This window comes from Parus major, chromosome 2 (genome assembly GCF_001522545.3).
Source record: "Parus major isolate Abel chromosome 2, Parus_major1.1, whole genome shotgun sequence".
In the NCBI taxonomy this organism is placed as follows: Eukaryota; Metazoa; Chordata; class Aves; order Passeriformes; family Paridae; genus Parus; species Parus major.
Window position 1 is genome coordinate 121,050,447 of NC_031769.1, and position 16,953 is coordinate 121,067,399.

The following is a 16,953-nucleotide window of genomic DNA, read 5'->3' on the forward strand; positions in this document are numbered from 1 at the left end:
ATCTTGTTCTGTCAAGAAATAGTAATGAAATCAGCCTGCTTATCTAATGGGAAAGCCATGGCATTTAAGATGTTAGCCAGACAAAATGTTGCTGAAAGTTTAGTAGCTGAAATACAAGATATGGGCCATACTAATTTCAAGTTTTTGTGAGGATGACAGAATTCTGATGATGATGGGATCTCCTAAAGAAGGCCTTCTTATTCAGAGCAACCCTCATTTCTATCAGTCTCCAGGGACCTGCATGTTCCAGAGAGGATACCAAGAAACAGCCCATTAAACAGTTTAAAAGGAAAGAAAAAAAAACAAAAAAAACCCCAAAACCCCAAAGTCACCCTGCTTAAACATTGCCTACACTGCCCTAGAGAGGCATCTCCCCCAGGATGTATAGTCCAAACTTTTATTTTAAAATCATGAGGTCCAACAGGCAATTTTAAATACACCATGAAAATTTTCTCTTTCATTGTGAAATTTCGAAAGACTGCACAATACTGCCAAAAAGGGCATTATCATCTTCTATTTGTAGACAGAGAAACTAAGATTAAATGTCCAAGACAATTCTGAGGTAGCAGCAATGAACAGGCCCTGGATCATTCTTTCAAGCTACCCTAACACTGTCAAACAAATCTTTTCTTTCCCTGCCTGAAGATTTTCTTTACTATGACATACCCTTTTTTGTTTCCTATTATTTTTTTTGCAAGAAAATTAGACAAATTTTCCATGTTTTTGTTTTATGTTATCTTTATTATTTCAGAGATCCTTTCACAGTTTGGAAAAATAATAACTTTCCAGGCTGCATTTATTCATTTCTGTTGAATAAGCTTGATGTCTTAGTGCTTCCTCTGTGAATGGAAAAAGAAAGTCATTATTTGTGCTTCCTCTTAACATCTACATTCCCACACTTAGTACAGAAACTCTCACTGATATGTCTGGAAATTGTACTAATTGTCACTAAATTCAAGGGTTTGATTCTGGAAAACATTTCTAGAATAGAAAAGGAAAAAAAAAGACAGGAAAACATTAAAACACATAGTTAAACATTTACCTAAATTTGTAACAAAAAACATACATAAATACTGAGAAGGAAAGGTGACAAAACAGTAAAAGTCATTGCATCAATCAATAATTTTCCTTTAAAAATAGTCTAAAGTCCTAATCCATTAAAAGATAACCTCCTTCAGTTTAAAACAATCTTAAGAAGGGCCAAAGATTTGTCCTGCAAGGTCTGACAGTCAATTTAAATAGTCATTCATGCAAATAATGACAGAAACATCCCATCTTCCATGTTCTTCTGGTAGGACAAAAATCATATAATACAATGAAATAGAATTTAAACAAATTTAAAACAGTAAGACTTTTCTGCCCCATAATATGTCCCGTTTCTTTTAGAGCTTTCGGAAGCCTAAAAGGTTCATAGCAGTGGGCAACAAAGAGTGACCTCTGAGCAGCTGGTTCTGGGACTTAGACATGTAAATAACTTTTTCTCTTCAAACTTGAACATGAAGGCTACAGTTTGCTCTGCCACCACTCATGGGGCTTTGTCTGATGACACAGATGTAGAAGCTTTGAGAAAAATGGAAATGTTAGTTGCCAGAAGCAAAACTGTGAGCAAATGCTGGTAAGAGAGGTCTCTCATCCCCTTGCAGGTCACCATCTCCTTTCTGTCCCTTGCCTAGTGGTGGGGGCTGCTTCAGTGCTGCTGTTACGTGCTGGGCTGGATCTCGAGCTGGCATTGTGTCTTGCAAGGTTTGTTCACCTGGTTACAGGCAAAAGAAGCTTTAAAGTAACCTGTTACATTCTGGTAAATACGCCGCTGCACATTTTAGAAGGAGCTCCTTACCGCATGGTTCACAATTAGTGTGTCCATTTCAGCACTAAAAAGATACCTAGGAAAAGAAAATGGTTTTGTAAGTACAAAAAAAGTATCAGAATAGAGTACTTAGACTGAATAATTAATGCCATTTTATGTTTTGCAACCATATATTTTAATCATCAAAGATGACTAAGGCTACAAATTCATGTTTATTGACAAGGATACATTTCTTAAGTCACCATTTAAAATGGATTTTTATGGCTGGTCTTAATAACCAAGAGGCAAAACTGGGTTGCACTGCATGAACGTACTGAAGATACAAGTTAAATGGCCAAAACGATTCTCTAACTAAATAGTGAAAAAAGGCAGTAGAACAGTTATTGAAGCAAAACAAAGAAAGAATTGTCCTACTCTCCCTGTCATCTATCATGTTAAATATGAGTAAAATCACCAGTTAGTGTAAAAAACCAAAGTTAAATTTACCAGGCTTGCAACACACTACAAGTTTGCATTATGAGTTTAAGTAACTAATGATCATCATAGGTCTACTTCATAATGCTGATTTCAGCAAAAGTACTACCAGAAAACATGTTTTATACCAAAACACAGCATTTTCTCACCTCATTTTTACCAGTGAGTGCACTTCCTTCTGCTTCACATGGTTCTATTTCCCCTCACATTTCTTCATGTTCTTACATAATTATCAGACTACTAAAAAATATTTTAATCCAAATAATCCAGTTTCCTTTTAAGAACTTTTCCAGTTGTGTGCTTAATAGTTTAAGCAGAAACACAGTCAAAAACATTTTGCTCTCTTGAGGCATATAATAGTTACACATAAAAAAACTTCCCATAGCTTCCTATTCTACCACTTGCACCATGAGGTTTACTTAACATTTAAAAAAGAAAAGAATTGTTTTATGGGTCTGCAATATCTTGTGTTCCCACATTGGCATGAGTTTATACTTTGTGTAAGTGTAGCCTGACTGTGCTTTCTAACCATGAGTGCCAGCTACTAAAGGAAGCAGTGTCAGTCTGTTCTAGCTTAATGTCACAGCCCAGATGGAGGTTACTGCTCCTTCAGAGCTGCCAGTGAAGCTGCTTGTGGGGCCACCTCCTTACTCAACTCAGCCAGGGTGTTTAATCTAATTTTAACTAAATTTTTAACTAGTTTAAATAGGGAACTGGTAAAAGAGGGTAGGGATTGCTCTGGGAATGTAAATTCTGGTAATGAGAAAAGTGATCAGAAGCTTAGGGCAAGATGAAAGTCGTAGTTACAGATACCAAAGATATAGTTAGAAGAAAACATAATATCAAGAACCAAGTTAAACCAAGTTATATTTTATTATCATAAGACTGTTTCACCAATAGATGGTTTTATATTTGGAAAGGGACTAATATCACTAAGGTAATTCCCAGCTACTGGTAGGAACTTTACAGGGTGACTTAATACAGTGTAAAGTGACTTAAGATCCAAATATGCCTCAGGATGATTTCAACAGTGACTATTTGAAAAGAATACCCCAAAGAAATCCACTAAAAAGTCCACTCTTTAAACATTCCCCAAAGAATTCCTGTCAGCAAAACATGGAAAATGTTAAGCAATAATAACAAAACTTCTGTAAAACTAAAAAGAAACTCCTATTCTATGGTTATCTTACCTGAGCTGGATAGACAGCAATTCATAATTGAAGATTTATTCTGAATTGAATATATAAAACTCTTAAGAACTGTAAAAATACCTTACAGGACTCATCTCACTCCTTCTTTTTGTTCTCATCAGTCACTGGAAAAATACTCCATATTTTTCAGTTTATTCCCTAACATACTGACCAGGAAGAAGTCTACAGTAAATCAGTAAATTTTTTTTATTTATTTTTTTTTTAGTTTGTTGTTGGGTGGGTTTGGGGGTTTTTTTGGGGTTTTTTTTTTCCAGAAGCTTTTGTGTTTGGTTGGGGTTTTTGGTTTGGTTTGGATTTTTTTTTTTCTTCCCTTAAGTTCTGCTGCATATTGCTGCCTATTTGGACCAGGCATGCTTTTATTTAGTACTCTCTATACCTTATTCACATCTGTCAACAAAAAAAGCACATCGCAGTCACACACCAAGGCACAAGTCACAAAACTCACAGAAAAGTAAAAGAAATGATATTTATATGTCATTTTGATAGTCAAGGGAGAAGAAGTGTCCCAGTCCCTCTTTCTAAAAATAATGCTTCATACAGGTGTCATCTCTGAATTTTACTGGAGTTATCAAAAGAAAAAAAGTTGTCATTTATGGAAGTTGCTTCCTGCTATTGAAATAAAATGATGTGCTTTAAATCACAGTTCAGTTCTTCCATACCTTTCTTCCAAGAAAATCATGCTTACATGTAGGGAAATGGGAAGAAACAGTTTTATTAACCCACCGTCAACCTCTCTCTTCTACACAAATAACACACAGAAACTCTCTTCTGGTCATCTATTCCTATCAAAAATTGATTTAAAGTGTTTGCTATGTCTTAAAAAAACCAACCAACCGAACAAAAAGAGCTAAAAAGAACAAAACCAGTTACTTCTGCCACCCATAGCAATGATGAGCTGATAAAAAACCTCACCATATTGTCTTGTCAGGCATTCCTAATAGAGATGAAAAAGTCTCTAATTAGGGCATTAATTCCACACTGCAGTGCAGTTGCAATGCAAACTCCCATTTACTGACAGGTGCAATATGTGGGTGCAAATTTCTTGGCATCAGCAATCTACTCTTTTGCATTTACATTGCTAAGCAACATCATTGCATTGATTGACTTCTGTACAGTACTACACTTTCACCTCTTAGGTACAGAAAGAAAAGATTGATTCCAATTTTGGTGCCACAGTTTTAAACAGATGCAGCACCAATGAATTAGGTGCACTTACTCCTAATTTACAGTCATGGAAGAAAAATAATTTTCTTGATTACCCTACTATTTAGAAAGCTCTAACTCTTTTGGATAGAATAAAGTTACACTGGTCTAAAACTCACATGACAGTCAGGGGCACAGTTACATGTATTTTTCCACAAGAAGATGGCAGCTGTCCTCAAAGTGTAATGTGAGTTAACTAGGAAAAGGTGATTGACTGATGCTGAGGTTAATTGCTTGTTGGCAGGCTAGAAAGCCTATGCTAACAAGTGCTGCTTATAAGTAACAAGTGCCAATTATTTCCTTATATTCCAGTACACATTATATTATGCTAGGGACCATCCAGAAAGATCCAGACATCCCTGCTCAGATCTGATAAGTTAATGATTTAAGGAAACCATGCAAGTTACGGATGAAAATGGGTCAGTGCATGTTGTTTATCACAAATGTACAGCTCTTCTTCTAATGCTATGAACAGAAAAAAATTGTTAATGCTATCAATGCACTGAACATATATTTGTAATGAAAGTACAAATAGTTGTCTGGTCATAAACTTTATTTTTGCTGTTGCTGATCAAAAGCTTACATTAACAGAGAGTGCTTGCTATGTCATTATTAGAAGTCTGTGCAATCTTTAAAACATTTTAATCCTGTTTCCACACCTTTGTGGAAAAAAATTATATATATAATTGGTGACCAACTGCACATACAAGCCTGACAAAACTTCCCATTTAATAGGTAGATTGTTATGTAAAATGTTGCCTAATGTTTGTATAATGCATTCGCCAGGCTTGAAAAAATGCTGACAGAACTAGAATGCATAGCATCATCCATTGTTAAATTGATATTAAATTCATAATTTTGCTGCTAAAGCATCAGTAAACACCAATTTTAATTGCATTAATAAAATGAATTATGAAAGTAGGATTGTAGTGACTAATAGATTTTCCCTATGATAATAATGATTTAAAATAAGATGAAAAAAAGTAGCATATCCTCAAGAAAGAGGAAGTTAATGTACCAAAAATTTCAGTGAAAATCCAACCTGCCCCTCACCTCCTCCTAGACAAGTCATCTATCTTGTATCAGTCAGAATAAAACAAGGAAAATTTATCCGATTAGAAAACTTACCAGTCTTTCAGGCTTTCTTTGCAAGAAATCTCACAGTGCTTGGTAAAACTGCATGCTTTGTCTGTAACTCCTTGCCTAATTTCAAACTAAACATGTGTAATCACAATGTAGTGGCAAACTTGAAAGCCTTTGGAAATGCCTTAATTGTGAATGCTGGGGATTTTAACACCTTTTTCTAACTGTTAGGATGCAGAAAGTGTCAAATATGTTGGTAAGCTGTTGGAAAAGGTAAAAAGTGCCTAAGCTGTGGTTTGATCTCTCCTAGTCCTGCAGTGCAGGGAACATTTCAGCACAATGCTATCTCAAGAATTCAAAATAATGCAACAATACTCTAACCATGTGGCTTGTAAGGTAGGCACAGAAGCTCAGCACAGGGTTGGGTGAGATGACCATAAAAATGAAAATATTTAAGAAAATCTAAGAACATGAAAACGATATTTGCAAATATTGCCTTGGTATTCCTAGACTGTTATAGAATAGATATGTTCTTTTCTATACCCATCAAACACTTAATAAAAGATAACTCCTCTAGGCAATTTGCAAACTATAGTTTCATCTAGATATATGTCAGTGTAAATCAGGAACCTTCAGTTCTCAGTTTTTCTAAACAAGTGTGCCATAATCTTTCCTAGCCCTGTTTCCGTCAGACCCTCATAAATCTACCACATTGCTCTGTCTCCTCAGAATGCAGTCAAATTCACAAATATTTGAAAGGTATAGTGAAATACACATACAGCAAGTCCCTCATCCTAGAAGGAGTTAGTAATTTCCTTCACCTGCAGTATATATTTCATCTTAACACATCTTTAATAGACACCAACTAATCATTTTAAAGGCTACCTCTTTATTATTGCCCTTTATCCATAAACTGCTCTTTTCACTGACCTTAATATATAAGGTGAGGATAGGCAATCGTTTGATATAAATGCTTACATATATGATTTTGATTTCAGTATATGTAAGGTAGAACTAGTTGGGCTGGACACAGTTTTCTTAATTTACAAGTTCCATTGTAGAACAGATATTATTTTGTTCTAAGTCACCTAATACCCTCAGAAATACTGATGAACCTAAAATTCAATGCCTTCTCCTTTTTTTTTTTTTCTGTATCCTGTGTTTTGTTCGAGAATAAAAACATAAAGACATTTGTAATTTCAGATCTTTTAAGAACAAAGTACTATGTGAAATTTATAATATAAAAATTCTCTTTTCCTGGAATTACAGTTTTGTATTTATTGAATGCGTTCACAGGCTCCCTTAGGATGTGAAATGTATGGAAATATATGTGCATTACTAAGGAAAGAACTAAATTTATTCTTTCCCCACATCATGCTCTTCTTTGCAGTAGAGGTTTTTAATTCAACACAGAGCTAGAATGAGATGGAGCCAATTTCCTGGTCTATATGTGTGACAAATGCTAAAAGTGGCACAAGATTAACAAATTAGTTGATGTATATATCTTTAAAGATTTTTGACTATGTCCCAAATCAAAATGCATGCTTATTTGAAATGAAGATTTTCTTAGAGTTAAGTCTTAGACAGCAACCTTATGAATTCTTGTTATTTTGGGATGGAATGATGCCATGTCTGACAACTAAAGAAGAGAAACCTGAAAAAAAATGTCTTAAGAAGGTTTTTATGGCATATCACTCTAATAATAACAACTTTTATTGCAATAAATTGTATAGTTTTAATGGTAAAATCTGATCTTTTAATAAGAAGTTTGCTTTGAAAAAATGAATTATTTCAGTACACAGGTATTTCTCTTAAGCATGAATATTGACAATTGTTAACTATTAAAATACGAAATTCTCTCGTGTTAAACAATGTATCAGCTAGAAGCTTTTTTTTAAAAATGAGTACAGGGAGATCTACAGTATAGACAAGTGTGTCACTATAGAGAGGTTTCTTTATGATGGTTTGAAATAAAAAGTATGGAACTTGACCTTTTTATCTGACATAGTAATCACCTACTTGATGTAATCCAGATATCTAACACCAAACAATAAAAACATCTGTGACAACAAACCGTGTAAAGCTTTTGGAATTATTTAATTTTTTTTTTAAGAAAAGATAGCAATATTTAATAATCAGATAAGCCTGGATTGGTTCCTCTTACACAAAAACTTTTGTGCTTTGCAAATGCTAGTTTTAAAAGGCTATAACTCAGACGTGAAAGTATTTTAAGTTTGCATGCCTATGTTTTGGAGTTACCTCATTCATTCTTCTTTTAGGACCTTGTCATAGTCCACCTGTTTTGCTTTTGCTTAAATTACATCAAAATAATAGCCTTCTTTTGGAAAAAAAAATAAAAATCATACGTTTCTACTGACTGCATCCAAACATGATGATACACTAAAAATTGAAGAGAAGCCATATTCAGGTTGCACGTCTCAGTCACCCAATCTCCTTTTCACGTATCTGTTCATGTTGACAGACTATGTCATAATACATCAACAGAGAGATCAGCATAGAAGAACAAAAATTCATTGCCTGACAGCAAGAGGAAAACTGATTTCTACTATTAAATTAGCAAAAATATACCAATATTTCACTACCAATAAAGACACCATGGCTAAAAACATTCACCATATTATAAATTTGAATGAGCATTGGGAATTTTTTGTTTCAATAATCCTTAAACACAAAAACAGGGAGGGGGGAAAGGGTGGACTCAAGGATGTCAAGATCTTTACAGGCAAAGAATTGTTTTCTGGTAAAATGTGCTATTGCATTTTGGTTTTGTTACTCTTTTAAATATTAGTTCTAAGTATTCATTTAATTAGAGACCACTGAGCACTGTTTTTGCAGGATTCTATTCTGACAGAGGATCGTCATTATGAGGTCAAGGAGTCGTGTGGAAAATTCTCTGTGTCAACAGAGTACATCAGCTTCTTTATATCTTAGAATTTTGACTCATGTAAAAAGTATTCCATTTCTCTCATTTCTAGATATAATTTTAATATACTATATTGAGCAGCAGTGTATCACTAGGAATTTAACAATACCTGGAATAAATAATGTCTTTTTTGCAGCCTGGGGCAACATCTGCCACTTATGCATTAATTCTGCCCCTGTTTGAACACTCTACAACATATGCACTTCTCTTTTGTCTGTTATCCTAGAGTTGTGTTATTCCCAAATATTGACATCATCTACTTTTATCAGCACTAACTGCTCTGAAGCTTCCTAGTCTCATGCTCAGCTCTATTTCTTTCTATTGATTATCTTCCTCACTCCAGCAGGTAGCTAGCCAGCGAGGCTGTCCTGAGAAATAGCTTCCAATGACTTTATACGCACAATTTACACGGAATTGTTTAAAGAAGATATTAGCCTCAATACAAATCAGTGAACCTCATTTAGTCAATACTGCACAATTCAGCTGTTGGCACCCTGTCACATGTTAGTCTTTAAAGTCAACTACCATACCCAATCTGCACATTAGGCATAGTATTTAGTTTCATATTAAAATGAGGCTAGTTTTTCACTTTTCTTTTTGAAATCTATTCAATATATTTTCTACATCACCTCATTGAACCATATGATAGCAATATAATTTTAAGTATAAAAACCTGAGATTAAATGCTTGATTTTTGACAGTGTTCTTAAATATAATAAATTCAAAGGGAAATACTGTTAAGTTAAAATGGAGTGTTTTTCATTAAGTCCAATCAAATGGTAGACAACAAAGGATCTTTTATTTGAGAATATGAAGTGAAAATGAAAACCAGAAAACCTTTACTAAGAAAAGGTCTAGCTAAATTATGTTGGAAGGAGGTCTCCAGATTGAACCTGGGTGTTTCTTTTGCTCAGAATGAATTAAACTAAGATGCACTATGGGAGAACAGCTTACAAAAAAGGAAAACCTGTGCTTTACAAAAATGAAAACAGGGCCTAAATACAGCTACAAAGAAAGATCAAATATTAAAAGAAAAAAAAAAATCGCTACTGTAGCACCTAAACTATTCAAAGAAATTTGGGGGATTTTTTTACCTCTTTTGCATTCCACAGCAGGGTTTCCATATCCTAGTTGTACATTTATACAAAAATAATCTTTTCCTTTTAGCCTAACGATCAAAACTATGATTTAGAATACAGATAAAAGATAGACGAAAAATAAAATATATGTGCTTATCCCTAAATCTGTTACCTGAGAAATAAGACAGCTCTCCTCTTGTTTTCAATCTCTATTAGGCACACTTGCTTTACTGTATTCATCATATCCATGATTTTTTTTATATTAAAGTTTCTATGTGTATCCTTCAGCAGTAGAAAATAAATAGGTATTGTTTCTAATTGTTGGAAGAAAAATACTTGGTTTTGGCATATTTGGAAAAGAAATATTTACATCTTTCCTATAAAGCATTGCTCTTATAAAGCATAAATTCAAAGACAATCTGCAAGGATTTGTGGCTATTATATTTTTCAGAAGGCAGAAAATAAAAAGAGGTCTGGGAGTACAAAGTTTAAAAAAAAAAGATTAATAAAAAGACAACATAACAGAAATCCCCACCTCATAATATGTGGTCAATATTTTAGAAAACATAGAGAAAAAATGCAGAATCCTTTTTAAGTCCTGATGAGCAATCATCTGGACTTACTGATATGCAGAGGTACTGATACCGATACCTTTTGAGAGAAGGTAAAAATTATCTGCCTAGTGAGCAACTGGTAATATTGATATCAGACAATGTCTTTATTCTAAATACCAGTAATTTGAATATATAAATAGAAATGTTTTGCATGACCTCTGCTCCCTGCTCTTTTCCCTTGAAAGCTGAGGTTCTGAGCCTCAGGTAGGAGACAGATGCTGAAAGATGACCAGTCTGGCCTTCCTGATACATCTTTGTATGCACACATTCTCTCTCTCACATACACACATTTATTGCAACTTGATGCTCATAGAAAAGCTTTTTCCTCCTTCTAAGTTTCTATAAGGAGCATTTCAGAAACCAAAGGGAGAAAAAAATTAAAAAGCAGTGAGGACAGAAATAGCTGCATATTCAAGCAGCAAAAAGGCAGGTGTGGTATGAGAATTCCTAGTGTTCTTGTCTGCAGTACTGTTGCTACCTTGCTGTTGGAGGATTTGATGGGCACTTTCATGGGTCTATATATGCTTATGATAAGTGTACTTGGAAAGAGAAACCTTCCAGGTACTGTTTGGCCTATTTACTTGGGTAGATCTGCTTTTTTGAGATAAAAGTTACACTGTATTTCAGCTGCTCTTTTCCGTGCATGTGCCTACACATTAAGTATTTTTTCTCACCAATTACATTAGTAATCACTAAAGTAGATGCAAATTCTTTTACTTATTAACTATATAAATTTCATCTAGGTGAATTTTACAAAATATTTACATGCATTCAGTACTTAAACATGCTAAAATTGTCCTAATGCAACATTTCCTCAATACTGTGTCAGTACCTATTTTAGTCATGTCTTATAAGGATTGATAGATAGAATTGTAGTTCAAAATATAGTTAATTCAAAGTTCATGTCTAAAATCTTACCCTTTTAAAGTTAACTCTGTGCTATATACTAATACATAATAAATATTCTGGATAAGCAAGTGTACTGACAGGAAATAAGCATACAATGAACAATACATTCTGAGGAAGATGCAGCATAAAGAGCAAAACAACACATGCATTCCAAAAGTTTACAAAATCAGTTTGATGTAGCTCTTTTCTTAAGGTAATAAAAATATTTTAATAATTTTTACCTGTGTCTCCTTTAGTCGTGACAGAAAAGAAAACCAAAAAAATTTCTTACCATTCCTCATCGTTTATGCTCATTTTTTTGAGATGCATGGATTTACTATGTGCTTAGGTTAAACTATAGTGATCACCTTTTCCATACTGTCTTAAAATATTAACTGGGTAAAAAACAAACTAGGAAGTAGATTAGTATTATTTAATATTTAGGAGAAACAGCAACTTTTACACATGAAACTAGAAAGCATTTATAGCCCATAATTTTCTTTTTAATGCACAAAGTTATACTTGCAAATCTCAGAATTTCTTTAAAATATGTTCTTACTACACAGAAAAGTGTACAGGAATAATTTACAGCCAACTTTGTTTAGCCATTTATGTCTAGAATACACTATTTAAAATATCTAATGGGGAAAAAATATTGTCTTCCCCCCAAAAGCATAATTATTAAAATATGATTATATTATTTATCAGTAGACATTGCTAGTTTCTTTGCTTGATTAGGTTTTGATTTATGCTCAGAAATTTAAATTCAGGCATACTTAGCCTCTGATTTTTAGACAGATGTCAGTCAGCATTAGTGTATCAATTTTTCATCAGAAAATAGAGATGCATGTTAAAACCACTTCAAAAAACATGGAGTTTCTACATGGCACCATTTTATCAATGCTAATTATATCCTTAAGATAAGTATTAACTAGGGAAAAAAGGGGAATCAAACTGTTTACAGAGCATGTGAATCTCAACTGGACATAAAGCTGCCTGCTTTGCTTCCTACTTTCCTTCTTCAGTCTCACAGTTGCTTATTTAGTACATGGAAATATTACTATTATAATAGTAATATAATAATGTAATAGTATTATTAATATTGCTATTACAAGTATTACTAAAACTATCAAAGATGCTTTATTTAAAGATATTCTCCTGACATGATTAGCTTGGTATTCCTGTTTCAGCACAAATATCCAGGCAGCAGTGATTGTGTGCCAGGGTTAAAAACATGTATGTAGCATGTTCTTTGTGTGTGTTTGCATGCTTGTGCAGGCAAACATTTCATCACTACTGAATGTGTGACTCTGTGGTGTGGGTGTGTTCATAGCCTAGTGCTAAAAGACAGACTGGGGTCTGAGGATGGAAATGAAGAGCATTTCCTTTTGGAACAGCCCTACTTGACCAAAGTCCTGCCCTCCAGTTTGAGAGAGAAGGATGGGAAGGGGCACTGAAGAAAAGTCTGACACTGCAGCCCACTGAAGTCACTTGTAGTTACCAAACGTGTTTTAAAGGAAAGTTTTAGATATACAGAACTTAGAGTCCTATGAGCTGTATTAAAGGAATCACAGCTACACAAATCTGGCTTACTGTTAAGACTACCTTTTGGGGGTTAAAGTTAAGTGGCAAACCAGATGCACCATTTCACTGCAATTCTAAACATAATTCTAAAATGATGCTCAGCTGGTGCAATATATTATTTTGTGTTCACAAGATGAAGTGGAATTTAAATTTTAAAAACCGGTAAAGATTTTGAAGAGTTTTGAGGGAGGCCTATTTAGCTTCCACCTAATTTAAAAATTAGTCTTGGCTGTCTTCTCACTCCTTCAGCCCTTGAATCAAAATTCCAAATCAGAATCTATTATTTTCGTACTCATGTTAAGCAGCATTAAGTAGATGGAAAGGATTTTATTTACATTATGGAACCAATCTTACAGTTTTCACACAGGAAAAGCACCCTTTAGAGGCAATAGCAATTTATATTTCTAAAAAAAAAAAACCCAAAACTAATCAAACAAAAGAACTCCAAACAAACCAGCTTTCATGTTTCAGCATTATTTAAAACCTTTACTTACATTATATTTCAAAAGCATTCCAGAAACACACAAGAACGGAGCACAACTTGAAGCATCAGTGTTCCTTCCCTCCCTTTCTCTCCCTCTCCCTTTCACCTACACCATTTTGATTTTAAATTTGCTGGAGCCCATTCAATTTATAAATAACCTTAAACCTTTGAACAGTTCACTAGTTTATTTGAACTGGAGACAATGTTATTGGAACAAATCTAGTTAACAAGGTAATTAGCTTTTGCAATATTCCTCAGAAGGCTGGAAACCAACAGTTCATCACAGCACTGTACAAACAGCAGCATGCAATGTTAAGCCTCTGCTTATGGGGGTTTCTATCAAAACTCACTGGCCACATTACCAACAAAAGTGTTGTTTCCAAAAAAGTATCCAAGCACCACCAAAACTGATTTATTCACTTGAAGTGGAAGGATGAAAATATTTTCCAATACTAACCTACTATAAAAGTGTAGGCTACTGCTGGTGTTGAAAAGATGGGGCTAGAACCACAAAAAATCCTTTTTCTTGCTCCACAAAAGGCTTTGGGCCTAATTATTTTTAAGTATAATCCAGCCAACATCTTCTCATGCTTAGCTGCACTGAGTGACACTATTTGTGATGCCCAGTCTGCTGAAACTGAGCAGGTTGCTGTCAGTTTAAAAATGACTATAATAAAAGTGACCATGAAGATGGATCTTGTGATTTTGCGTTTCTAATCAGTCATCTGTGAAGAACACTTTTGCTTTGATTCAGCAGACTGGTGACAGCCATGATTGATAGTGCATGAGGATGAAAAAAGGTTATTAACTGTCTTCCTATTAAACTCAATGTATTACCCCTCTAGGTGCATCTCATACTTTAACTTAAAGTACTTACTCAGGTAAGGTCAAAAATGAACTCTATAAACACAGTATCCATCCTGTTGTAGATGAACCAGGAGCTCTAATGCTAAATTTTGAATGTTCAGCATTAAAGCATATCTGAATCCTGACACCTTAATTACTGTGCCAAAACCAAACACTGAGCAGACCTTCGTATGCTTCTTATTTCTAACTATAGACAAGTATTTTTGTATGAAACAGGGACAGATGAGTTGATCCCGTGTGTTAGTGAATACAAAGACACAGACAAATATGTTTTTCTTACTATAATAGTCTCAAAATAAAAGTTTTGATAATGTTATATTAATGAAAAAATACACAGAAGAGAGAGCTATGAAGTGTCTGGCATGTTCAAGTATGAATCTTACACAGAAAACAGCATTTTACCTGCTTGTAGTTAAGTCCATTGTTAACTCAATCAAGTGTATTTAATAATTTATGAAGGCTTTCTATTAAAAGAAAATACAAATATTTTAGTGTAAATATATAAGTGTCTATTTGTTGCCTTACTACATGTTTTAGTTTTAGTTTTTATTTCCTTTTTATTGATGACAATACTCACAACTATCTGCTGAAAAACAATGGAAAACGGCACATATCTCCATTTTCAAAAATTTGGTAGAAATTCTGATTCCTAGGGTACTCCTTATTCCTAAGGATGTCTCTGTGAATAGATAATTTTGAAGAAGCTTAAGGAGAAAAGGAGTGAAATACTTTCCTTGTGTTCAGTTTTATTCCTCTAGAAATGAATTGAAAGGGGAAAGTTGCTCACATTTTGTATGCAGGTTAGCATCTTTTTTGATTCACAAGTTTCTTGTAGGAATTATGTGTTTTACAAACACTTCTTCATAATCAGTAGCATTTTAATTTTTTTAATTTACTTTATGAATAAATTTCAGATGCTCTTTGAATTAGTTTATGCATATCTTACATTACAAACATTTTCTCATAAAAATAAGTAGACAAATAGATCAAAAATCCTGTGACCCTATGACTATAACTACAGTGGGCACACTTTTATCTGAAGGAATGTACAGACACACTTGTTTAAAATAAGCTCTTTCCACATATTTGAGATCTCCCTGCAAAATACATCTATTCTGTATTTGTTTTCCAGAGTATAAAACCATACTTTTAAATTTAGTTTCATAAAAGTCCTTCATTTCCTCTTTTACATTATATCAAGAATATTTTTGCACTCATTTACATCATTTCAAAAGGAAGCAAGAATATTATACCAAGCTAGATCCTTTTGAGGAAAAAAGGAAAAAGTACCTCTCTATCTTGACTGTTCTATAATGTACTCTCATGCAAAAATTCTGCAGCCAAAGTAAATATTTTAATCTTTTCTAGGTGGTGTTGAATTTAAGTTGTCCCTTTTATTTTCAAACAATTTTTTAAAAAACATTCACAGTTGGTAAAAAAGAATTCAGAAAAAAATATAATCTACCTAATATGATGATATTTCATAAAAAAAAATAAATATTAAACAATCCTCTGTAACATCTTTATTTCTGGAAAGTGTGTTTCTTTCAGGTGTGGACTTGGGAATAGGCACCAATTTTGCCTTCAGTAACATTTCTGCTTTATAATAAATTGCAATCCTGTTGTAGCCCCGTGTGGATTTACAACTGGCAGGCTTCCTCTCTGACAATTTGGGGTCACTGTGGATATAGGTGAGAAATAATTTCAGAGGTGATGGAGATATTGACAGAATTTAAGAGTCCAAGTTCCCAGGTAAATATTTGTACAATGTACACTTCTACACTGGGTTTTAATTAATAAGACTTCTGGATTATATTGTTTGCCTTGTTTGTGCATTGTATTTTCTCTGAAACTATAAAAAATATTCATTTCCATTTGTGCCTCTGTCAGTACTATGAAACATTTAATGTAAAAGGTATCATTCCTCCCTCAAGCACATTTAAGCAAGGAAGAAAGTTACTGTTACTAGAGGCTTAGCTAAAAAACCATATAGCATGCTTTTAGAAAATCAGAATTATATGACAACATTTGTTTTGGGTAGCCTTATGGGGACCTGGAGCAGGTAAAACCATTTTATCAGACATCACACCAAACAGAGGCCCTGATGGTAGCGAGAGTTTCTAACAGTGGGACAGACCTACGTTTCCTCACTGGAGAAGGGACTGGCAGGATCAAGCCCCCTCTCTTCCCTTCATGTGTGTAACCTAAAGACAAGAAGTAAGTCTAAGTATAACTCCAGCCATGTGTAAAACAGTGAAAACGCTTCAGTCAGTATGGAAGAAATTAATGAATTAGATTTATTCCTCCGGCTTCTTTAAAAGAATTGTCACAAGAACTAAACAGAAGATCCCAATTAATGAAACAAAGGAAAGTTTAGGGCCATTTAACCTGGAACAATCGTTTCCTCTGGTTAAGGTTTACATAAAACCCAGAGCAGGCCTCAAATGTCAACTCTAGTGGTACCCTTTGAAATCCTGTTTTATTCCAGCACTCACTGCACACACGAAAGCAAATCCTTAAACTGCAGGCTAAGTGCATGTGGCCCAACCAGGACCATACAAAGGCGACACACGTAGCATGTGTCACAGCCAGCAGCACATGAGTGACTTCGCCAGGGGGGATCCCTCATCTAGATCCCACTCCAGACAATCAGGACACAGCAAGGGAAAAAGAAAAAAAGAAAAAGAAAAAGAAAAAAGAAAAAAAGAAAAAAAA

At 34.1% G+C, this 16,953-nt stretch overlaps 1 long non-coding RNA gene across 1 annotated transcript in view; it reads right to left on the reverse strand.

Moving 5' to 3' along the window:
- Positions 1-720: 720 nt before the first annotated feature.
- LOC107201058 overlaps positions 721-16,953 on the reverse strand; it is a 22,047-nt gene continuing 5,814 nt past the window's right edge. Inside the window, exons 2-3 of the long non-coding RNA XR_001519981.3 lie at positions 1,838-1,883; positions 721-1,753 (exon numbers count right to left, since the gene is read on the reverse strand). This is a non-coding gene — a long non-coding RNA (uncharacterized LOC107201058). The remainder of the gene's footprint in view (positions 1,754-1,837; positions 1,884-16,953) is intronic.